At 58.7% G+C, this 26,144-nt stretch overlaps 1 protein-coding gene across 5 annotated transcripts in view; it reads right to left on the reverse strand.

Moving 5' to 3' along the window:
* LOC144500011 (nectin-3-like) overlaps positions 1 to 26,144 on the reverse strand; it is a 196,905-nt gene that overhangs the window by 163,194 nt on the left and 7,567 nt on the right. The gene's annotated exons all lie outside the window — the stretch shown is intronic.

Here is a 26,144-nt window from a genome sequence, read left to right on the forward strand (position 1 = left end):
CTGATGGAAGCAAGAAGACAGGACAGTTAAAATGTCCCACGTGATACAGCCACAGATTTTCCAGTTTAACATTTAGTCCAAATGTAGCCCACTCTTATGAGCAGGTACAAGGGCAGCTGCTCAAAGTCATTGAGATCTCTCGTGCCCAGACTCTGTCTGATGTGGACTCTTTACAAACTGACTTTAAAAAGTGAGTATATTGGAATCTCAGTAGAGATAGGAGGTGATGAATGAATACTTTTCTTCAGTGTTCACCAAGGAGAGGGGCCATGTTTTTGAGGAAGAGAAGGTGTTACAGGCTAATAGGCTGGAGGAAGTAGATGTTCAGAGGGAAGATGTACTAGCAGTTTTGAGTAAACTGAAGGTCGATAAGTCCCCTGGGCCTGATGAAATATTTCCTAGGATTCTTTGGGAGGCAAGGGATGAGATTGCAGAGCCTTTGGCTTTGATCTTTGGGTCCTCACTGTCCACAGGGATAGTCATGATGTGGAGATGCCAGCGTTGGACTGGGGTAAACACAGTAAGAAGTTTAACAACACCAGGTTAAAGTCCAACAGGTTTATTTGGTAGCAAAAGCCACACAAGCTTTTGGAGCCTTTCGGGGATAGTGCCAGAGGACTGGAGAGTGGCAAATGTTGTTCCTCTGTTTAAGAAAGGGAATAGAAATGACCCAGGTAATTACAGCCGGTTAGTCTTACTTCGGTGGTTGGTAAATTGATGGAAAAGGTCCTTAGGGATGGGATTTACGACCATTTAGAAAGATGTGGATTAATCCGGGATAGTCAGCACGGATTTGTGAAGGGCAAGTCGTGCCTCACAAATTTGATAGAATTTTTTGAGGAGGTAACAAAGTGTGTTGATGAAGGTAGGGCAGCTGATGTCAACTACATGGATTTTAGTAAGGCGTTTGATAAGGTCCCCCATGGTTGGCTTATGATGAAAGTAAGGAGGTGTGGGATAGAGGGAAAGTTGGCTGACTGGATAGGTAACTGGCTATCTGATCGAAGACAGAGGGTGGCGGTGGATGGAAAATTTTCGGATTGGAGGCAGGTTGCTAGCGGAGTGCCACAGGGATCAGTGCTTGGTCCTCTGCTCTTTGTGATTTTTATTAATGACTTAGAGGAGGGGGCTGAAGGGTGGATCAGTAAATTTGCTAATGACACCAAGATTGGTGGAGCAGTGGATGAGGTGGAGGGCTGTTGTAGACTGCAAAGAGACATAGATAGGACGCAAAGCTGGGCTGAAAAATGGCAGATGGAGTTTAACCCTGATAAATGTGAGGTGATTCATTTTGGTAGGACAAATTTAATTTGTGGATTACAGAGTCAAAGGTAGGGTTCTGAAGACTGTGGAGGAACAGAGAGATCTTGGGGTCCATATCCACAGATCTCTGAAGGTTGCCACTCAAGTGGATCGAGCTGTGAAGAAGGCCTATAGTGTGTTAGCTTTTATTAACAGGGGGTTGGAGTTTAAGAGCCGTGGGGTTATGCTGCAACTGTACAGGACCTTGGTGAGACCACATTTGGAATATTGTGTGCAGTTCTGGTCACCTCATTATAAGAAGGATGTGGAAGCGCTGGAAAGAGTGCAAAGGAGATTTACCAGGATGTTGCCTGGTTTGGAGGGTAGGTCTTATGAGGAAAGGTTGAGGGAGCTAGGGCTGTTCTCTCTGGAGCGGAGGAGGTTGAGGGGAGACTTAATAGAGGTTTATAAAATGATGAGGGGGATAGATAGAGTGAACGTTCAAAGACTATTTCCTCGGGTGGATGGAGCTATTTACAAGGGGGCATAACTATAGGGTTCATGGTGGGAGATATAGGAAGGATATCAGAGGTAGGTTCTTTACGCAGAGAGTGGTTGGGGTGTGGAATGATAGTGGATAGTGATAGTGGAGTCAGACACTTTAGGAACATTTAAGCGGTTATGGATATGCACATGGAGCACACCAGGATGATGGGGAGTGGGATAGCTTGATCTTGGTTTCAGATAAAGCTCGGCACAACATCGTGGGCCGAAGGGCCTGTTCTGTGCTGTACTGTTCTATGTTCTAATCTGGAAAAACACAGCTGCAGACCAACCCAATTGATGGCAAAGTTAAATGATTCTCATCATCAGGGGTTTAACTGTCGATACAATATGACAGCACTGACTGCAATAATAGAAATCATAGAACCCCTACAGTGCAGGAGGAGGCTATTCAGACCACCAAGCCTACACTGACAACAATCCCACCCAGGCCCTATTCCTGTAACCCCACATATTTACACTGCTAATACCCCTGATACTAAGGGTGAGTTTAGGATGGCCAATCCACCTAACCTACACATCTTTGGACTATGGGAGGAAACCAGAGCACCAGAAAACATGCAAACTCCACACAGTCACGCAAGGCCAGAATTGAACCCGGGTGCCTGTGCAGTGAAGCAGCAGTGCTTACCACTGTGCCACCTTTGCCCACATGTGAACCTTTAGAGAATATGTTACTTCTGCCTAGATTTTTTTGGATGTATAATAACTGCGTCCTTACTTCCCTTAGAGGTTTCATTGCTGGGTGGGGCTGAGATCTTGAGAGTAGTTGAGAGCCCCAGTCCATGGCCAGCAGACAAAATTCTAAAATTGCAGCCTGCTAGCACTTGGGACATTGAGACACTTCAGCAAAAAGTGAAATCAGAATCTGAACAAGCTGATGCATTCTATGAGCATTTAATACAATTTCATTTTGTAGATAAAGGGCCCGATTTTACTATCAAGTTGCGCCTGTTTTTGGGCACAAAAACTTGGTAAAGTCTGGTGTGAGGCGAGTAGCGCAATCCGTACCGGCTCTCCCTTTACCAAGGCCCAAAAATGGACATGATCGGGACTGTGCCCGAAACAGGTGCAACGGCCATTTAAATGCAATTTGCAAGCAAATGGCAGAGCATTCCAGCAAGTTCCATGCAGTTTGCTTGTTAGTGTTAAGGGGAAGGCAAGTGAGCACTTGCAGGTGTGCTGATGGCAGGGAGAGGGGGTGCGTGGTGGTGGTGAATCAGTGCCTCCATGATTGAGTAAGAAGTTTAACAACACCAGGTTAAAGTCCAACAGGTTTATTTGGTAGCAAAGGCCAAAGCAAAAGGTGGCTTTTGCTACCAAATAAACCTGTTGGACTTTAACCTGGTGTTGTTAAACTTCTGACTGTGTTCACCCCAGTCCAACGCCGGCATCGCCACTCCATGATTGAGGACAGGGGAGAGAGAGGGAGGGAGGTGTCATACAGCCATTGGAGTCCGGAGGAGATGGGGCCTTGTGCAGGAGGATCCGGGGTGGGGGTCACTCTGCCTGATATCGGTAGGGTGGAGGGGGCGGGGGGGAGGGGGTGTGGATCTCTCTGCCTGGGATCAGTGGAGTGGAGGGAAGGGGGTTCCATTGCCACTCTGCCTGAGATCGGTGGGGGGGGGGGGGGGGGGGTCTGCTGCCACTTTGCCTGAGATCAGTTGGGGGTGGGGGGGGGGAAAAAGGGGGTTCCGCTGCCACTCTGCCTGAGTTCGGGGGGGAGGAGGGGGCTGTGATCGGTCTGGATGGCAGGGGGGTGGGGGGATAAGGGGGTCAGTAATGTTGAGGGGGTGGGGCAATGTCTGTGGGGTCAGGGGGAGGCATTATCTGACCCGGGAGGAATGTGGCAGGGGAGCGGCATTCTATCATTTTTATTCTGTGCATGCGCAGTTGGAGATGCCGATTGGAGCTGCAGGGTTTCGGGTGCGTTAAGCCCCGTCCTCAGGCTTGTGCAGTGCAATTCAGAATCGCTGATATTTTTGCAGGCAGAGTGCGTATGGGGGCGCCTGAAAATGGATCTAAAAGTCGGTTCTGAAACACTCAGAGTTTCAAGCCCGCCCAGATCTTAGAATCAAAATGGTAAAATAGGGCCTAAAGTGTTTATTTTACTTGTGCTTGATTTTGTTCAAATGTATTTCTTTCAGCTGAGTCTTACATTATTTAATTTCTGTTTTTACAATAAAAGTATGAAGTCTAAGACAACTACTGTCTCTTTCAAAGTGTGGTTACAATTCTGCACATCATTTTTGTCAACTTAAAGCCTTCTTCATTTAGGGTGGGTCTCCTGGGTGATCAGGAATTCATATATTTATGCAATAGTTATGTTGACTTAATTCAATTTTCCCCCAATTAGCTTGAAACTGAGTGCCTTCACTGGATCTTCACAATCACACATGACAATGATATGATGAAGCACAACATTTCACCGTGAAGTGGGAACAATATTATGGTTCATAACGCTCAACCAGGAGGCAACCTAGGATTAATGTTACCAACCACTAGCAGCTGATAAGTCAGCAATCAGCACCAACTGTCTTTCAATTCAATGGCGAACAATAGGGCCCGCCAGCCGGATTCAGCCAATTTTTAATGAACCGAGGTCAACTGCTCACTATCTGCAAAACAGTGGCCTCCATCCTGCCTGGGCAGCCGCACGTGAAAACCATGGATCAACTCAGATTCAATCGTGCACGGTTATAACTGGTGCATTGCTTTTCGATATGCATCAAAGATGGCCAAAGGCCTGATGACCTTCTGTGATTTCTGCAAAAAGGATTCTGCAAAAACTCACTTCTGAATATGCTTCCAGAAAGTTTTTAAAATGTAGATGAACATAGATTAACTACCCTCACTTTAAAGGATGGTCAAATCATGAAACTTGTATATTTACACTTCCTATTGACTGGGTATTTACCGACACTCTAAATTAATAGACCCTCCCCTCCCATCCCCCATGCAGTGTCAGCGAGCTCGACATTTACAGAGAGCTACAGAGAAAACCTGCATCACAGGTTTGAAGCACATGTGAACAGCCACCATTCAGGCCATGTTTCATATTAATAGCTTCTGATTTTCAATAGTTCATGTGGACGATATTAGTATTGGTCACATGATCAAAACTGAAACTGACTTTCAGATAGAAATCATAGAAACCTTACAGTGCAGAAGGAGGCCATTCGGCCCATCGAGTCTGCACCGACCACAATCCCACCCAGGCCCTACCCCCACATATTTACCCGCTAATCCCTCTAACCTACGCATCTCAGGACTCTAAGGGGCAATTTTTAACCTGGCCAATCAACCTAACCCGCACATCTTTGGACTGTGGGAGGAAACCGGAGCACCCGGAGGAAACCCACGCAGACACAAGGAGAATGTGCAAACTCCACACAGACAGTGACCCGAGCCGGGAATCGAACCCGGGACCCTGGAGCTGTGAAGCAGCAGTGCTAACCACTGTGCTACCGTGCCGCAAATCTTAACCATCAAAGAGACTGCTCCACCAATCAAAACAGAAAGCTCTTCAACAATCCCGGCAGTGCCAGGGGAACGAATTCATTTTCACCTGCAAAGATTTGCCTCTACAGAAATCCAGAAACTTGCAACCTCCATTCTTCTACAAAGAGCCAAGACAGAACATCCACCCAGGTCTGTGACATGTGTATCTGAAAGGATTATTTAACCAAATGCTTGCCTTCATGTTAATAAGCTATCGATAGGCTTTGTCGGCTAGAATCCATCTCTACCTGTTTGTGTGTGTGTGTGCACGAGAGAGTGAATGTTTTTCTGCAAATAACCCTAATATTTCTTCTGATTTAAACTTGAAAGTTTGCTTTATGTCTATTAGTAAAAGTCACACCACTCAAAAGTTTTAATACACTCTCTCTAAAAGTAAGAAAAGAGCAAAAATTACCTATCATCTCCCCCATCCATAACAAATTAGGGAATTGAGTCCACATTTGAAACCATAGGGTCATCCTATTATAGAAAGGATATTATTAAACTAGAAAGAGTGCAGAAAAAATTTACTAGGATGCTACTGGGACTTGATGAATTGAGTTATAAGGAGAGGCTGGATAGACTGGGACTTTTTTATCTGGAGCGTAGAAGGCTGAAGGGTGATCTTATAGAGGTCTATAAAATAGTGAGGGGTGTAGATCAGCTAGATATTCCCAAATCTCTTCCCAAAGAGAAAATTAGCCAAATCCTAATCTATCCCAATATCTCCACCCAAAGGGGAGTCTAAAATTAGAGGGCATGGGTTTAAGGTGAGAGGGGAGAGATACAAAAGTGTCCAGACGGGCAATTTTTTCACACAGAGGGTAGTGAGTGTCTGGAACAAGCTGCCAGAGGTAGTAGTGGAGGCGGGTACAATTTTGTCTTTTAAAAAGCATTTAGATAGTTACATGGGTACGATGGGTATAGAGGGATATGGGCCAAATGTGGGCACTTGGGATTAGTTTAAGGGTTTTTTTAAAAAAGGGCGGAATGGACTAGTTGGGCCGAAGGGCCTGTTTCCATGCTGTAAACCTCTATGACAACAATAAAATTCGAGGTAAAATTGAATAGTTGAACTGATAAAACAAAGTGAAAACAAATCAGTTGGCTTTCTTGTAGATACACTGTACTAAGTATTTAAAATAGTCACTTTTTTTTAAACCAAGAAACTTTATTGATAAAGGGGAAATTACTTGCACTACACAAATGATTAAATATTGAAGAACTCTATGGTGAAGCAGATAAGACTTGTCAACTAAAGTCAAAATTAGCCAAATCCTAATCTATCATTTTGATAATGAGCCTAAAACAGAGGAAACAATCCTAGAACCAGGAACTAACAAAATTATGTTAACTAGAATCCAAATAGAGATGGAAATTTCTATACGAAAGATGAAATTAGGGATAGAAAGGGAAATAAAAATTTAAAGTAACTTAAAGCAATTGCCAAAAGTAGCAAACGTGGCAGGAGGAAAAATGTTTTCACACAGTGAGTGTAAGGTTTGGAATGCACTGCCCAAGTGTAGTGGAGGAAGGATTAATCAAGGAATTCAGGAGAAGGAAATTAAACTGTTCTCTGAAAAGAAGGATGTGCAGGGTTATGGGGAGAAGGTGGGGAAATGTCACTAGCTGAATGGCTCACTCAGAGAGCTGGTGCATACACAATGGGCCAAATTACTTCCTTTCTGTTCAGTAACAATTCTGTGACTGCGGTGAGGATTCTTGGCAGTCAAATTTTCAGGAGGTTGATTCTCAGGTAACTTGAAATTGGAACAGTTTGGGGTGAGCGTAATCCCATTTTCAAGGTATTGCTGTTTATTACCTTGGCTACTTACATGACTCACAGCTGGTTCAATGGCTTTCTGCTAATATTTTAAAAGCAGGCAACAAAAATCACTTCCTCGCCAGGTTGAGACATGAAAATTCAAAGGCTTTTCGCCTAAAAAGAAAGTGCGTGCTGTTCATTACATATCCTGTGTTGTCTTTTGACACCTTGAAATTCACCCAGTTCGGTTTGAATGAGGGACTATTATACCACAATGGAATCTATTCCCTTTCATTGAACACATTTGACTTTTAATGTTTCTTTCGTCCACGGTGAAATAGAAAATCTAGTTGAAATGCTAATAGTTCTTTCGTTGAAGATCCATCCTTAGGCGAAGGGATAAATGAATTTCCAGATGATCTTAAATGTCTATATTTGTTTCAGATTCAGGATTGCTAAAGATCACATGATTTGCCAGGGCAAATTTAGCAGTTTGTGTTCAAAATTTCAAAGCATTGACTGAAAGTTCGTAATATACTGGAACATGACACAATAATTATGGTCAATGGTTTTTGTCATGTGGTAGCAGTCTTTATGTGTTCAGATAATGAAATATGATGCCAACTTTGACAAATTCTAACTTTTTATTCTGATAAGATCGGTTTATTGAGCATCAACACCTCACCTGCCCACAGCTGATTTACACGAAAACGTCCAATGACTTTCACTTTCAGCATCGGTTATACAAAGAATACCCCAAATAAAACCAGAACTGATGACAGTTGTTGCTTTGCTAAGTGAAGTCAAGGTTTGAACGAATGCTCCTTACTGAAGTGCAGAAAAGCACAGCAACCGTTCAGTTCAGGTGATGTGAAAATGTTATCTTTTTTAATATTTCTGGGGAACTGTGACAATCTGTAAAGTAGGATTATGGTGTGTGCACTTGTGTGTAGACACACGTCTATGGAATTGAGACCAATGGGGCGAGGTGTGAAAATCAGGCATTTTAAGAGAATAGGGTCATGTTGGATGTTGTCTAAGTAGAAATTTGTATCAGGAGAGAAGTGAAACAGCTAAAACTCCAAACCTTCAAAGGGATGGGGTGGGAGGCAGAGTGAGGAATGGAGAAGGATTTACAACTTGAGCAAAGGTCATAAGTAAATGTGGAAAGGTTGATAAATTTTATTATTTAACTCAAGTATGAGGCTAGTAGAGAATGTGAAAGCGTTTTTATATTTTGAAGACAGTTAAGACATGTCACAATGGTTTTAAAGATGAAAGAGGAAAAAGGTTGGGAGCTGTGTTGTGGGGAGTACAGTAAGAAGTCTCACAACACCAGGTTAAAGTCCAACAGGTTTATTTGGTAGTACAAGCCACAAGCTTTCGGAACGCTGCCCCTTCATCAGGTGAGTGGGAGTTCTGTTCATAAACATAGAACAGTACAGCACAGAACAAGCCCTTCGGCCCACGATGTTGCGCCGAGCTTTATCTGAAACCAAGATCAAGCTATCCCACTCCCTATCATCCTGGTGTGCGCCATGTGCCTATCCAATAACCGCTTAAATGTTCCTAAAGTGTCTGACTCCACTATCACTGCAGGCAGTCCATTCCACACCCCAACCACTCTCTGCGTACAGGTAATCAAGTCTTGAAGGTACTCACATTGTCCGTACCTTTAAGACTTGATTACCTTTAAAGACTCGCATTCCAACCATTATTTTGCAAATTGAGTTTGTGTCTTTATATGCCCTGTTTATGACCAGAACTCCCACTCACCTGATGAAGGGGCAGCAGTCCGAAAGCTTGTGGCTTGTGCTACCAAATAAACCTGTTAGAGACTTTAACCTGATGTTGTGAGACTTCTTACTGTGTTTACCCCAGTCCAACGCCGGCATCTCCTGATATGAGTGCTGTGCTGGGACAAAATTGTCAAGCGGTGGAGTCAAACCTTGATCGGATTACCCCAGAAAACTGATGGGTTCCCATTCTATGAGAGATTTTATTTTGTCTTCACTCTACTACTTTCTGGGTGAAGAAATTTCTCCTCTCCTCAGTCCTAAAAGGTTTACCCCATATCCTCAAACTATGAACCCTGGTTCGGGACCCCCCCCCCCCCCACCATTGGGAACATTCTTTCTGAATAGAAACATAGAAGATAGGAGCAGAAGGCCACTCGGCCCTTTGAGCCTACTCTGCCATTCATCACGACCATGGCTGATCATCCATTTCAATAGCCTAATCCTGTTTTCTCCGCATAACCATTGATCCTGTTCACCCCAAGTGCTATATCTAGCTGCCTCTTGAATACATTTGATATTTTGGCATCAACTACTTCCTGTGGTAATGAATTCCACAGGCTCACCACTCTGGGTAAAGAAATGATTCCTCATTTCCGTCCTGTATGGTGTACCCTGTATCCTCAGACTGTGACCCTTGCTTCTGGATACCCCCACCATCAGGAACATCCTTCCTGCATCTACCCTGTTTAGTCCTGTTAGAATTTTATGACTCTCTATGAGATCCTCCCTCCACTCGTTTGAACTCCAGCGAAAACAATCCTAACCTAGTCAATCTCTCCTCATACATCAGTCCCACCATCCCCGGAATCAGCCTGGTAAACCTTCACTGCACTCCCTCAAGAGCAAGAACATCCTTCCTCAGAAAAGGACAACAAAACTGCACACAATACTCTAGATGTGGCCTTATCCAGGCCCTGTATAATTGCAAATTGTTCCTGTACTCGAAACCTCTCACAATGAAGGCCAACATACCATTTGCCTCCTTTACCACCTGCTGCATCTGCATGCTTACCTTCAGCAACTGGTGCACAAGGACACCCAGGTCTCGCTGCACACTCCCCTCTCCCAATTTACAGCCATTCGGGTAATAATCTACCTTCTTGTTTTTGCTTCCAAATTGAAGAACCTCACATTTATCCAAATTATACTGCATCTACCATTAATTTACCCACTCACCCAACCTGGTCAGATCATGCTGAAGGATCTCTGCATCCTTGTCACAGTTCACCCTCCCACCCAACTTGGTATCAGCTGCAAACTTTGAGATGTTACATTTTGTTCCCTTATCTAAATCATTAATATATATTGTGAATAGCTGGGGTCCCAGCATTGATTCCTGTGGCACCCTACTAGTTACTGCCTGCATTTGAAAAGCACCCATTAATTCCTACTCTTTGTTTCTTATCTGCCAATGAGTTTTCTATCCAGCTCAATACATTTCCCCCAAGTTCATGCGCTTTAATCTTGCATGATAATCTCTAATGCGGGACTTTGTCAAACGCTTTCTGAAAGTCCAAATATACCATATCGACTGGCTCCCCCTTGTCAACTCTACTAGTTACATCTTCAAAGAATTCCAACAGATTTGTCAAGCATGATTTTCCCTTCACAAATCCATGCTGACTCTGTCTGATCCTGTCACTGCTTTCTAAATGATCCGCTATAAAGTCCTTGATAATTGATTCGAGAATTTTCCCCACTACTGATGTTAGGCTTACTGGTCGATAATTCCCTGTTTTCTCTCTACCTCCCTTTTTGAATATTAGAGTGACATTAGCTTCCCTCCAATCTGCACAGACTGTTCTAGAGTCTATAGAATCCTGGAAGATGACCACCAATGCGTCCACTATTTCTAGGGCCACTTCCTTAAGTACTCTGGCATGCAGATTATCAGGCCCTGGGGATTTATCCACCTTCAGTCCCATCAATTTTTCCAGCACCATTTCTCTCGAAGTGTTGATCTCCCTCAGTTCTTCCCTCTCACTAAATCTTGCATTCTCCAACATTTCTGGTATTTGATTTGTGTCCTCTTTTGTGAAGACAGAACCAAAGTATGTATTCAATTGCTCAGCCGTTTCTTTGTCCCTTTTGATATATTCTCCCATTTCTGTCTGAAGGGGACCTACATTTATCTTCACCAACCTCTTTTTCTTCACATACCTATAGAAACTCTTAGTGTCAGTCTTTATGTTCCCTGCAAGCTAACATTTGTACTGTGTTTCCTTTCTTAATCAATCCCTTGGTCTTTCTTTGCTATAGGCATGCCCTTCTAGGCATGTCATTCCTACCTGAGAAAAGATGGTTGCGCCATTGCTTGTCACCTTGCATCCTAAATCAGTCCGTCGACACTCACTGATACCAAGAATGTCCAAGTTGTACTGCTGCATCTCTGGTAACTTGCACTGTGTTTGATGTTTCATACGTGGTGCGAGCGCTTCATGCTTCAAGACATACTGTTTTTTCAGCCCAGGAAAACTCCTGACTTCCCTGTCTGGGATTTCATCTGAAGCGGTCATATTGCTCACATGTCAGCTGGAGTTGTCTCCTGCGTCCCTAAATGTTGTTGTGGAATTTGGGCAGTTTCTGTAACTTGATGTTATTTTACGAGGTGGAGTTGCTGGCTCCACACCCAACCCACTACCTAGAGGACCAGGTAGCGTGTTAGTCTGGCCCCTCACTGGAAATATGCCCAGCATGGTTAAACCTGCCAGGAGCAAAACCCCACTGGTATAGCTCCCAGGATCGCCAGGATTCATAAGCCTCGCCACCACAACAAAGTCAGAGCACACGGCAAAATGTTGCTGCTGTGGTAGGATAAAAGTAATCACTGTTTCCTTAAAGGTTGTGCATCTCTCAAAATCTCCCTGATAACTGAGGTACTGAAAGATTTGTAAAAGAACAGAAAAATGAACCTAACTGGTCTCATGCATATCCACAATTAGAGAATACAAAATTAGTTGGGTAACAAGAATAGTAACACGAACTAAAATTATGCCAAATAGCAGTTTTACAAGTTAAACAAAATGGTCAATCAACTGTTTCAAAACAATGTGGGCTGCTGGTAGTATGCTGTGCCTTCAGGCAAAAATAGCTCACACCTGTTGTTGTGCACAACACTCTCTGCACGAAGATGTTGCCCCTTAGGTCCTTTTTAAATCTTTCCCTCTCACCTTAAATCTATGCCCTCTAGTTTTCAATCCCCCTTCCCTTTGGAAAAAGACTATGTGCACTTATCCTATCTATGTCCCTTATGATTTTTTACACCTTAATAAGGTCACCCCTCATTCTCCTACGTTCCAAGGAATGAAGCCCTAGTCTGGTCAACCTCTCCCTATAACTCAGGTCCACTAGCCCTGACAACATCTTTGTAAATCTTCTCAGCACAGTGGCACAGTGGTTAGCACTGCTACCTCACAGTGCCAGGAACCCGGGTTCAATTCCCAGCTTGTGTCACTGTCTGTGTAGAATCTGCACGTTTTCACCATGTCTGCGTGGGTTTCCTCCGAGTGTCCTGCTTTCCTCCCACAGTCCAAAAGACATGCTGCAAAGGTACATTGTCCATGCTAAATTCTCCCTCAGTGTACCTGAACAGGCACAGGAGCATGGCGACTAAGGGATTTTCACAGTAACTACATTGCAGTGTTAATGTAAGCCTACTTGTGACACTAATAAATAAACTTAAACTGCACTCTTTCCAGTTTATCAATATCTTTCCTATAACAAGGTGACCAATACTGTACACACGATTCCAAGTGTGACCTCATTAACGATTAATACAACTGTAACATAATATCCCAACTCCTGTACTCAGTTCCCTGACTGATGAAGATCTGGGTGCTAAACGCCTTCTTCACCACCTTGTCTACCAGTGACGACGCTTTCAACAAATGTACTTGTACTCCTCGGTTCCTCTGTTCCACAACACTCCCCAGGGCCCTACCATTCACTCTACAAGTCCTACCCTGGTTTGACTTTCCAAAATGCAATACTTCACAACTATCTGCATTGAAATCCACTTGCCGATCCTCGGCCCACTTCCCTGAATGATCAAGATCCCCCTATAATTTTTGATAAGCTTCTTCGTTATCAAATATCTCCTAATTTAGTATCATCTGCAGACTTACTAACCTTGCTTTGTACATTCACATCCAAATCATTGATATAAATAACGAATAACAAGGGTCCCAACAATGGCCCTTGAGGCACACTACTAGTAACAGGCCTCCAGTGCGAGAAACAACCATTGACCATCACCCTTTGCTTCCTACCATCGAGCCAATTTTGAATCCAATTAGCTAGCTCTTCCTGGATCCCATGCAACCTAACCTTCAAGATTAGCCTGCCATGCGGGACCTTGTCAAAGGCCATGCTAAAGTCCATAGAGACAACATCTACTGCCCTACTCTCATCCATCCTCCTGGCTACCTCTCCAAAAAACTCAAAGATTAATCAGACATGACTTCCCATGCACAAAGCCATGCTGACTATCCCTAATCAGACCTTGACTATTCAAATGTTGGTAGATCCTATCCCTCAGAATCCCTTCCGGTAACTTACCAACTACTGATGTCAGACTTACCAGCCTGTAATTCCCTGGCTTTGCTTTTTAAACAACGGAACAACATTAGCCACCCTCCAGTCTTCCGGAACTTTGCCAGTGGAAAAAGATCAAGCAAATATCTCTGCAAGAACCTCTGCAATTTCTTCCCCAGCCTCCCATAAAATCTGAGGATGCACTTGATCGGGCTCAGGGGATTTATCCACTTTAATGCACTTTAAGACTACAAATACCTCCTCCCTCGTCATATGCATGTGGCCCAAAACTTTACGACTGCTTTCCCTTATTTATTTTGTACTCATGATTTTCTCCTCTGTAAACACCAAGAATATTCATTAAAAAGTATCTCCTGCACACAAATGACCATCCTGATCTTGTATTCACTCCCGAGCCACCCTTTTACTCTTCCACAGAGATCAGTAGAAGCTGGCACCTAGTTCAGTAAACCATAATTTTAAAATCCTTCTTTCAAAACGACTTATGCCCTTGCATTTCCCTATCTCTATAACTGCCCCAGTCTGCACTCCTCCAAGATTGCAGTGTTCCTCCAATTCCTTCCTCTTCCACATCCTGCTTGTTTAATATTCCATTACTGGCAGTTATGCCTAGGGCTAAAATCAGGATTTCCATCCAAAAACCTATCAACCTCTCTCTCTCTCTCGCAAAAAGTCGTATCATAAAACAAACAAAGAACGAACAAAGAAAATTACAGCACAGGAACAGGCCCTTCGGCCCTCCAAGCCTGCACTGACCATGCTGCCTGACTTAACTAAAACCTCCCACCCTTCCGGGGACCATCTTTGTAAATCTTTGTAAATTCCCATCCTATTCATGTATTTGTCAAGACGCCCCTTAAAAGTCACAACCTTATCCGCTTCCATTACCTCCCCCGGCAACGAGTTCCAGGCACCCACCACCCTCTGTGTAAAAAATCTGTCTCGTACACCTCCTTTAAACCTTGCCCCTCGCACCTTAAACCTGTGCCCCCATAACCTATGGCTATAACGAATAATTGTAATTGTATGTCCCAATATCATCTTCTGTGTTTGGTGCATGTCTGATGATGCTACAGTGAAGTGACTTGGGCCAATTTACTGCATTATAATAACAAATTACTCTTCTATATTGCTGTTCATCAAAACAGCCTGAACACATTTGCAAATTTTAATCTACAGTGTTAATACTTATTGCTGAAAAATGATGTGCTGCTGAAGCGTTTCATCTTGCACTCTTCAGGACAGAAGCAAGAATAGCAAATCTCAAAGGGAAGAACAATTCCACTGCATAAGAAAAGGGGGGTTGCTGCGGGGGGGGGGGGAAAGGGGTTGCTGCGGGGGGGGGAGGAACGGGGATGCTGCGGGGGGGGGGGGAACGGGGATGCTGCGGGGGGGGGGGGAACGGGGATGCTGCGGGGGGGGGGGGAACGGGGATGCTGCGGGGGGGGGGGGAACGGGGATGCTGCGGGGGGGGGGGGGAACGGGGATGCTGCGGGGGGGGGGGGGAACGGGGATGCTGCGGGGGGGGGGGGGAACGGGGATGCTGCGGGGGGGGGGAACGGGGATGCTGCGGGGGGGGGGAACGGGGATGCTGCGGGGGGGGGGGAACGGGGATGCTGCGGGGGGGGGGGAACGGGGATGCTGCGGGGGGGGGGAACGGGGATGCTGCGGGGGGGGGGAACGGGGATGCTGCGGGGGGGGGGAACGGGGATGCTGCGGGGGGGGGGGAACGGGGATGCTGCGGGGGGGGGGGAACGGGGATGCTGCGGGGGGGGGGGAACGGGGATGCTGCGGGGGGGGGGGAACGGGGATGCTGCGGGGGGGGGGGAACGGGGATGCTGCGGGGGGGGGGGAACGGGGATGCTGCGGGGGGGGGGGAACGGGGATGCTGCGGGGGGGGGGAACGGGGATGCTGCGGGGGGGGGGAACGGGGATGCTGCGGGGGGGGGGAACGGGGATGCTGCGGGGGGGGGGAACGGGGATGCTGCGGGGGGGGGGAACGGGGATGCTGCGGGGGGGGGGAACGGGGATGCTGCGGGGGGGGGGAACGGGGATGCTGCGGGGGGGGGGAACGGGGATGCTGCGGGGGGGGGGAACGGGGATGCTGCGGGGGGGGGGAACGGGGATGCTGCGGGGGGGGGGAACGGGGATGCTGCGGGGGGGGGGAACGGGGATGCTGCGGGGGGGGGGAACGGGGATGCTGCGGGGGGGGGGAACGGGGATGCTGCGGGGGGGGGGAACGGGGATGCTGCGGGGGGGGGGAACGGGGATGCTGCGGGGGGGGGGAACGGGGATGCTGCGGGGGGGGGGAACGGGGATGCTGCGGGGGGGGGGAACGGGGATGCTGCGGGGGGGGGGAACGGGGATGCTGCGGGGGGGGGGAACGGGGATGCTGCGGGGGGGGGGAACGGGGATGCTGCGGGGGGGGGGAACGGGGATGCTGCGGGGGGGGGGAACGGGGATGCTGCGGGGGGGGGGAACGGGGATGCTGCGGGGGGGGGGAACGGGGATGCTGCGGGGGGGGGGAACGGGGATGCTGCGGGGGGGGGAACGGGGATGCTGCGGGGGGGGGGAACGGGGATGCTGCGGGGGGGGGGAACGGGGATGCTGCGGGGGGGGGGAACGGGGATGCTGCGGGGGGGGGGAACGGGGATGCTGCGGGGGGGGGGAACGGGGATGCTGCGGGGGGGGGGAACGGGGATGCTGCGGGGGGGGGGAACGGGGATGCTGCGGGGGGGGGGAACGGGGATGCTGCGGGGGGGGGGAACGGGGATGCTGCGGGGGGGGGGAACGGGGATGCTGCGGGGGGGGGGAACGGGGATGCTGCGGGGGGGGGGAACGGGGATGCTGCGGGGGGGGGGAACGGGGATGCTGCGGGGGGGGGGAACGGGGATGCTGCGGGGGGGGGGAACGGGGATGCTGCGGGGGGGGGGAACGGGGATGCTGCGGGGGGGGGGAACGGGGATGCTGCGGGGGGGGGGAACGGGGATGCTGCGGGGGGGGGGAACGGGGATGCTGCGGGGGGGGGGGAACGGGGATGCTGCGGGGGGGGGGAACGGGGATGCTGCGGGGGGGGGGAACGGGGATGCTGCGGGGGGGGGGAACGGGGATGCTGCGGGGGGGGGGAACGGGGATGCTGCGGGGGGGGGAACGGGGATGCTGCGGGGGGGGGGAACGGGGATGCTGCGGGGGGGGGGGAACGGGGATGCTGCGGGGGGGGGGAACGGGGATGCTGCGGGGGGGGGGAACGGGGATGCTGCGGGGGGGGGGAACGGGGATGCTGCGGGGGGGGGGAACGGGGATGCTGCGGGGGGGGGGAACGGGGATGCTGCGGGGGGGGGGAACGGGGATGCTGCGGGGGGGGGGAACGGGGATGCTGCGGGGGGGGGGAACGGGGATGCTGCGGGGGGGGGGAACGGGGATGCTGCGGGGGGGGGAACGGGGATGCTGCGGGGGGGGGGAACGGGGATGCTGCGGGGGGGGGGAACGGGGATGCTGCGGGGGGGGGGAACGGGGATGCTGCGGGGGGGGGGAACGGGGATGCTGCGGGGGGGGGGAACGGGGATGCTGCGGGGGGGGGGAACGGGGATGCTGCGGGGGGGGGGAACGGGGATGCTGCGGGGGGGGGGAACGGGGATGCTGCGGGGGGGGGGGAACGGGGATGCTGCGGGGGGGGGGAACGGGGATGCTGCGGGGGGGGGGAACGGGGATGCTGCGGGGGGGGGGAACGGGGATGCTGCGGGGGGGGGGAACGGGGATGCTGCGGGGGGGGGGAACGGGGATGCTGCGGGGGGGGGAACGGGGATGCTGCGGGGGGGGGGAACGGGGATGCTGCGGGGGGGGGAACGGGGATGCTGCGGGGGGGGGGAACGGGGATGCTGCGGGGGGGGGAACGGGGATGCTGCGGGGGGGGGGAACGGGGATGCTGCGGGGGGGGGAACGGGGATGCTGCGGGGGGGGGGAACGGGGATGCTGCGGGGGGGGGGAACGGGGATGCTGCGGGGGGGGGGAACGGGGATGCTGCGGGGGGGGGGAACGGGGATGCTGCGGGGGGGGGGAACGGGGATGCTGCGGGGGGGGGGAACGGGGATGCTGCGGGGGGGGGGAACGGGGATGCTGCGGGGGGGGGGAACGGGGATGCTGCGGGGGGGGGGAACGGGGATGCTGCGGGGGGGGGGAACGGGGATGCTGCGGGGGGGGAACGGGGATGCTGCGGGGGGGGGGAACGGGGATGCTGCGGGGGGGGGGAACGGGGATGCTGCGGGGGGGGGGAACGGGGATGCTGCGGGGGGGGGGAACGGGGATGCTGCGGGGGGGGGGAACGGGGATGCTGCGGGGGGGGGGAACGGGGATGCTGCGGGGGGGGGGAACGGGGATGCTGCGGGGGGGGGGAACGGGGATGCTGCGGGGGGGGGGAACGGGATGCTGCGGGGGGGGGGAACGGGGATGCTGCGGGGGGGGGAACGGGGATGCTGCGGGGGGGGGGGAACGGGGATGCTGCGGGGGGGGGGAACGGGGATGCTGCGGGGGGGGGGAACGGGGATGCTGCGGGGGGGGGGAACGGGGATGCTGCGGGGGGGGGGAACGGGGATGCTGCGGGGGGGGGGAACGGGGATGCTGCGGGGGGGGGGAACGGGGATGCTGCGGGGGGGGGGAACGGGGATGCTGCGGGGGGGGGGAACGGGGATGCTGCGGGGGGGGGGAACGGGGATGCTGCGGGGGGGGGGAACGGGGATGCTGCGGGGGGGGGGAACGGGGATGCTGCGGGGGGGGGGAACGGGGATGCTGCGGGGGGGGGGAACGGGGATGCTGCGGGGGGGGGGAACGGGGATGCTGCGGGGGGGGGGAACGGGGATGCTGCGGGGGGGGGGAACGGGGATGCTGCGGGGGGGGGGAACGGGGATGCTGCGGGGGGGGGGAACGGGGATGCTGCGGGGGGGGGAACGGGGATGCTGCGGGGGGGGGGAACGGGGATGCTGCGGGGGGGGGGAACGGGGATGCTGCGGGGGGGGGGAACGGGGATGCTGCGGGGGGGGGGAACGGGGATGCTGCGGGGGGGGGGGAACGGGGATGCTGCGGGGGGGGGGAACGGGGATGCTGCGGGGGGGGGGAACGGGGATGCTGCGGGGGGGGGGAACGGGGATGCTGCGGGGGGGGGGAACGGGGATGCTGCGGGGGGGGGAACGGGGATGCTGCGGGGGGGGGGAACGGGGATGCTGCGGGGGGGGGAACGGGGATGCTGCGGGGGGGGGGAACGGGGATGCTGCGGGGGGGGGGAACGGGGATGCTGCGGGGGGGGGGAACGGGGATGCTGCGGGGGGGGGGGAACGGGGATGCTGCGGGGGGGGGAACGGGGATGCTGCGGGGGGGGGGAACGGGGATGCTGCGGGGGGGGGGAACGGGGATGCTGCGGGGGGGGGGAACGGGGATGCTGCGGGGGGGGGGAACGGGGATGCTGCGGGGGGGGGGAACGGGGATGCTGCGGGGGGGGGGAACGGGGATGCTGCGGGGGGGGGAACGGGGATGCTGCGGGGGGGGGGAACGGGGATGCTGCGGGGGGGGGGAACGGGGATGCTGCGGGGGGGGGGAACGGGGATGCTGCGGGGGGGGGGAACGGGGATGCTGCGGGGGGGGGGGAACGGGGATGCTGCGGGGGGGGGGAACGGGGATGCTGCGGGGGGGGGAACGGGGATGCTGCGGGGGGGGGGAACGGGGATGCTGCGGGGGGGGGGAACGGGGATGCTGCGGGGGGGGGGAACGGGGATGCTGCGGGGGGGGGGAACGGGGATGCTGCGGGGGGGGGGAACGGGGATGCTGCGGGGGGGGGGAACGGGGATGCTGCGGGGGGGGGGAACGGGGATGCTGCGGGGGGGGGAACGGGGATGCTGCGGGGGGGGGGAACGGGGATGCTGCGGGGGGGGGGAACGGGGATGCTGCGGGGGGGGGGAACGGGGATGCTGCGGGGGGGGGGAACGGGGATGCTGCGGGGGGGGGGAACGGGGATGCTGCGGGGGGGGGGAACGGGGATGCTGCGGGGGGGGGGAACGGGGATGCTGCGGGGGGGGGGAACGGGGATGCTGCGGGGGGGGGGAACGGGGATGCTGCGGGGGGGGGGAACGGGGATGCTGCGGGGGGGGGGAACGGGGATGCTGCGGGGGGGGGGGAACGGGGATGCTGCGGGGGGGGGGAACGGGGATGCTGCGGGGGGGGGGAACGGGGATGCTGCGGGGGGGGGGGAACGGGGATGCTGCGGGGGGGGGGAACGGGGATGCTGCGGGGGGGGGGAACGGGGATGCTGCGGGGGGGGGGAACGGGGATGCTGCGGGGGGGGGGAACGGGGATGCTGCGGGGGGGGGGAACGGGGATGCTGCGGGGGGGGGGAACGGGGATGCTGCGGGGGGGGGGAACGGGGATGCTGCGGGGGGGGGGAACGGGGATGCTGCGGGGGGGGGGAACGGGGATGCTGCGGGGGGGGGGAACGGGGATGCTGCGGGGGGGGGGAACGGGGATGCTGCGGGGGGGGGGAACGGGGATGCTGCGGGGGGGGGGAACGGGGATGCTGCGGGGGGGGGGGAACGGGGATGCTGCGGGGGGGGGGAACGGGGATGCTGCGGGGGGGGGGAACGGGGATGCTGCGGGGGGGGGGAACGGGGATGCTGCGGGGGGGGGGGAACGGGGATGCTGCGGGGGGGGGGAACGGGGATGCTGCGGGGGGGGGGAACGGGGATGCTGCGGGGGGGGGGAACGGGGATGCTGCGGGGGGGGGAACGGGGATGCTGCGGGGGGGGGAACGGGGATGCTGCGGGGGGGGGGAACGGGGATGCTGCGGGGGGGGGGAACGGGGATGCTGCGGGGGGGGGGAACGGGGATGCTGCGGGGGGGGGGAACGGGGATGCTGCGGGGGGGGGGAACGGGGATGCTGCGGGGGGGGGAACGGGGATGCTGCGGGGGGGGGGAACGGGATGCTGCGGGGGGGGGGAACGGGGATGCTGCGGGGGGGGGGAACGGGGATGCTGCGGGGGGGGGGAACGGGGATGCTGCGGGGGGGGGGAACGGGGATGCTGCGGGGGGGGGGAACGGGGATGCTGCGGGGGGGGGGAACGGGGATGCTGCGGGGGGGGGAACGGGGATGCTGCGGGGGGGGGGAACGGGGATGCTGCGGGGGGGGGGAACGGGGATGCTGCGGGGGGGGGGAACGGGGATGCTGCGGGGGGGGGGAACGGGATGCTGCGGGGGGGGGAACGGGGATGCTGCGGGGGGGGGGAACGGGGATGCTGCGGGGGGGGGGGGGGGGGAACGGGGATGCTGCGGGGGGGGGGAACGGGGATGCTGCGGGGGGGGGGAACGGGGATGCTGCGGGGGGGGGGGAACGGGGATGCTGCGGGGGGGGGGGGAACGGGGATGCTGCGGGGGGGGGGAACGGGGATGCTGCGGGGGGGGGGAACGGGGATGCTGCGGGGGGGGGGAACGGGGATGCTGCGGGGGGGGGGAACGGGGATGCTGCGGGGGGGGGGAACGGGGATGCTGCGGGGGGGGGGAACGGGGATGCTGCGGGGGGGGGAACGGGGATGCTGCGGGGGGGGGGAACGGGGATGCTGCGGGGGGGGGGAACGGGGATGCTGCGGGGGGGGGAACGGGGATGCTGCGGGGGGGGGAACGGGGATGCTGCGGGGGGGGGGAACGGGGATGCTGCGGGGGGGGGGAACGGGGATGCTGCGGGGGGGGGGAACGGGGATGCTGCGGGGGGGGGGAACGGGGATGCTGCGGGGGGGGGGGAACGGGGATGCTGCGGGGGGGGGAACGGGGATGCTGCGGGGGGGGGAACGGGGATGCTGCGGGGGGGGGGAACGGGGATGCTGCGGGGGGGGGGAACGGGGATGCTGCGGGGGGGGGGAACGGGGATGCTGCGGGGGGGGGGAACGGGGATGCTGCGGGGGGGGGGAACGGGGATGCTGCGGGGGGGGGGAACGGGGATGCTGCGGGGGGGGGGAACGGGGATGCTGCGGGGGGGGGGAACGGGGATGCTGCGGGGGGGGGGAACGGGGATGCTGCGGGGGGGGGGAACGGGGATGCTGCGGGGGGGGGAACGGGGATGCTGCGGGGGGGGGGAACGGGGATGCTGCGGGGGGGGGGAACGGGGATGCTGCGGGGGGGGGGGAACGGGGATGCTGCGGGGGGGGGGAACGGGGATGCTGCGGGGGGGGGGAACGGGGATGCTGCGGGGGGGGGGAACGGGGATGCTGCGGGGGGGGGGAACGGGGATGCTGCGGGGGGGGGGAACGGGGATGCTGCGGGGGGGGGGAACGGGGATGCTGCGGGGGGGGGAACGGGGATGCTGCGGGGGGGGGGAACGGGGATGCTGCGGGGGGGGGGAACGGGGATGCTGCGGGGGGGGGAACGGGGATGCTGCGGGGGGGGGGAACGGGGATGCTGCGGGGGGGGGGAACGGGGATGCTGCGGGGGGGGGGAACGGGGATGCTGCGGGGGGGGGAACGGGGATGCTGCGGGGGGGGGGAACGGGGATGCTGCGGGGGGGGGAAAGGAACGGCGGGGATGCTGCGGGGGGGGGAACGGGGATGCTGCGGGGGGGGGGAACGGGGATGCTGCGGGGGGGGGGAACGGGGATGCTGCGGGGGGGGGGAACGGGGATGCTGCGGGGGGGGGGGAACGGGGATGCTGCGGGGGGGGGGAACGGGGATGCTGCGGGGGGGGGGAACGGGGATGCTGCGGGGGGGGGGAACGGGGATGCTGCGGGGGGGGGGAACGGGGATGCTGCGGGGGGGGGGAACGGGGATGCTGCGGGGGGGGGGAACGGGGATGCTGCGGGGGGGGGGAACGGGGATGCTGCGGGGGGGGGGAACGGGGATGCTGCGGGGGGGGGGAACGGGGATGCTGCGGGGGGGGGAACGGGGATGCTGCGGGGGGGGGGAACGGGGATGCTGCGGGGGGGGGGAACGGGGATGCTGCGGGGGGGGGGGAACGGGGATGCTGCGGGGGGGGGGAACGGGGATGCTGCGGGGGGGGGGAACGGGGATGCTGCGGGGGGGGGGAACGGGGATGCTGCGGGGGGGGGGAACGGGGATGCTGCGGGGGGGGGGAACGGGGATGCTGCGGGGGGGGGGAACGGGGATGCTGCGGGGGGGGGGAACGGGGATGCTGCGGGGGGGGGGAACGGGGATGCTGCGGGGGGGGGGAACGGGGATGCTGCGGGGGGGGGGGAACGGGGATGCTGCGGGGGGGGGGAACGGGGATGCTGCGGGGGGGGGGAACGGGGATGCTGCGGGGGGGGGGAACGGGGATGCTGCGGGGGGGGGAACGGGGATGCTGCGGGGGGGGGGAACGGGGATGCTGCGGGGGGGGGGAACGGGGATGCTGCGGGGGGGGGGAACGGGGATGCTGCGGGGGGGGGGAACGGGGATGCTGCGGGGGGGGGAACGGGGATGCTGCGGGGGGGGGGAACGGGGATGCTGCGGGGGGGGAGGGGGAACGGGGATGCTGCGGGGGGGGGGGAACGGGGATGCTGCGGGGGGGGGGAACGGGGATGCTGCGGGGGGGGGAACGGGGATGCTGCGGGGGGGGGGGGAACGGGGATGCTGCGGGGGGGGCGGGGGAACGGGGATGCTGCGGGGGGGGGGAACGGGGATGCTGCGGGGGGGGGGAACGGGGATGCTGCGGGGGGGGGGGAACGGGGATGCTGCGGGGAAGGGGAGGGGCTGGGGGAACGGGGATGCTGCGGGGGGGGGGAACGGGGATGCTGCGGGGGGGGGGGAACGGGGATGCTGCGGGGGGGGGGAACGGGGATGCTGCGGGGGGGGGGAACGGGGATGCTGCGGGGGGGGGGAACGGGGATGCTGCGGGGGGGAACGGGGATGCTGCGGGGGGAACGGGGATGCTGCGGGGGGAACGGGGATGCTGCGGGGGGGAACGGGGATGCTGCGGGGGGAACGGGGATGCTGCGGGGGAACGGGGGCGGGGGGAACGGGGATGCTGCGGGGGGAACGGGGATGCTGCGGGGGGAACGGGGATGCTGCGGGGGGGGAACGGGGATGCTGCGGGGGGAACGGGGATGCTGCGGGGGGAACGGGGATGCTGCGGGGAAGAGCTGCGGGGAACGGGGATGCTGCGGGGGGAACGGGATGGAACGGGATGCTGCGGGGGGGGAACGGGGATGCTGCGGGGGGGGAACGGGGATGCTGCGGGGGGAACGGGGATGCTGCGGGGGGAACGGGGATGCTGCGGGGGAACGGGGATGCTGCGGGGGGAACGGGGATGCTGCGGGGGGAACGGGGATGCTGCGGGGGGAACGGGGATGCTGCGGGGGGGAACGGGGATGCTGCGGGGGGAACGGGGATGCTGCGGGGGGAACGGGGATGCTGCGGGGGGAACGGGGATGCTGCGGGGGGAACGGGGATGCTGCGGGGGGAACGGGGATGCTGCGGGGGAACGGGGATGCTGCGGGGGGAACGGGGATGCTGCGGGGGGAACGGGGATGCTGCGGGGGGAACGGGGATGCTGCGGGGGGAACGGGGATGCTGCGGGGGGAACGGGGATGCTGCGGGGGGAACGGGGATGCTGCGGGGGGAACGGGGATGCTGCGGGGGGAACGGGGATGCTGCGGGGGGAACGGGGATGCTGCGGGGGGAACGGGGATGCTGCGGGGGGAACGGGGATGCTGCGGGGGGAACGGGGATGCTGCGGGGGGAACGGGGATGCTGCGGGGGGAACGGGGATGCTGCGGGGGGAACGGGATGCTGCGGGGGAACGGGGATGCTGCGGGGGGAACGGGGATGCTGCGGGGGGAACGGGGATGCTGCGGGGGAACGGGGATGCTGCGGGGGGAACGGGGATGCTGCGGGGGGAACGGGGATGCTGCGGGGGGAACGGGGATGCTGCGGGGGGGGAACGGGGATGCTGCGGGGGGAACGGGGATGCTGCGGGGGGAACGGGGATGCTGCGGGGGGAACGGGGATGCTGCGGGGGGAACGGGGATGCTGCGGGGGGAACGGGGATGCTGCGGGGGGAACGGGGATGCTGCGGGGGAACGGGGATGCTGCGGGGGGAACGGGGATGCTGCGGGGGGAACGGGGATGCTGCGGGGGGGAACGGGGATGCTGCGGGGGGAACGGGGATGCTGCGGGGGGAACGGGGATGCTGCGGGGGGAACGGGGATGCTGCGGGGGAACGGGGATGCTGCGGGGGGAACGGGGATGCTGCGGGGGGAACGGGGATGCTGCGGGGGAACGGGGATGCTGCGGGGGGAACGGGGATGCTGCGGGGGAACGGGGATGCTGCGGGGGGAACGGGGATGCTGCGGGGGGAACGGGGATGCTGCGGGGGAACGGGGATGCTGCGGGGGGAACGGGGATGCTGCGGGGGGAACGGGGATGCTGCGGGGGGAACGGGGATGCTGCGGGGGGAACGGGGATGCTGCGGGGGGAACGGGGATGCTGCGGGGGGAACGGGGATGCTGCGGGGGGAACGGGGATGCTGCGGGGGGAACGGGGATGCTGCGGGGGAACGGGGATGCTGCGGGGGGAACGGGGATGCTGCGGGGGGAACGGGGATGCTGCGGGGGGAACGGGGATGCTGCGGGGGGAACGGGGATGCTGCGGGGGGAACGGGGATGCTGCGGGGGGAACGGGGATGCTGCGGGGGGAACGGGGATGCTGCGGGGGGAACGGGGATGCTGCGGGGGGAACGGGGATGCTGCGGGGGGAACGGGGATGCTGCGGGGGGAACGGGGATGCTGCGGGGGGAACGGGGATGCTGCGGGGGGAACGGGGATGCTGCGGGGGGAACGGGATGCTGCGGGGGGAACGGGGATGCTGCGGGGGGAACGGGGATGCTGCGGGGGGAACGGGGATGCTGCGGGGGGAACGGGGATGCTGCGGGGGGAACGGGGATGCTGCGGGGGGAACGGGGATGCTGCGGGGGGAACGGGGATGCTGCGGGGGGAACGGGGATGCTGCGGGGGGAACGGGGATGCTGCGGGGGAACGGGGATGCTGCGGGGGGAACGGGGATGCTGCGGGGGGAACGGGGATGCTGCGGGGGGAACGGGGATGCTGCGGGGGGAACGGGGATGCTGCGGGGGAACGGGGATGCTGCGGGGGGAACGGGGATGCTGCGGGGGGAACGGGGATGCTGCGGGGGGAACGGGGATGCTGCGGGGGGAACGGGGGATGCTGCGGGGGGAACGGGGATGCTGCGGGGGGAACGGGGATGCTGCGGGGGGAACGGGGATGCTGCGGGGGAACGGGGATGCTGCGGGGGGAACGGGGATGCTGCGGGGGGAACGGGGATGCTGCGGGGGGAACGGGGATGCTGCGGGGGGAACGGGGATGCTGCGGGGGGAACGGGGATGCTGCGGGGGGAACGGGGATGCTGCGGGGGGAACGGGGATGCTGCGGGGGGAACGGGGATGCTGCGGGGGGAACGGGGATGCTGCGGGGGGAACGGGGATGCTGCGGGGGAACGGGGATGCTGCGGGGGGAACGGGGATGCTGCGGGGGGAACGGGGATGCTGCGGGGGGAACGGGGATGCTGCGGGGGGAACGGGGATGCTGCGGGGGGAACGGGGATGCTGCGGGGGGAACGGGGATGCTGCGGGGGGAACGGGGATGCTGCGGGGGGAACGGGGATGCTGCGGGGGGAACGGGGATGCTGCGGGGGGAACGGGGATGCTGCGGGGGGAACGGGGATGCTGCGGGGGGAACGGGG

This window comes from Mustelus asterias, chromosome 10, assembly GCF_964213995.1.
Source record: "Mustelus asterias chromosome 10, sMusAst1.hap1.1, whole genome shotgun sequence".
In the NCBI taxonomy this organism is placed as follows: domain Eukaryota; kingdom Metazoa; phylum Chordata; class Chondrichthyes; order Carcharhiniformes; family Triakidae; genus Mustelus; species Mustelus asterias.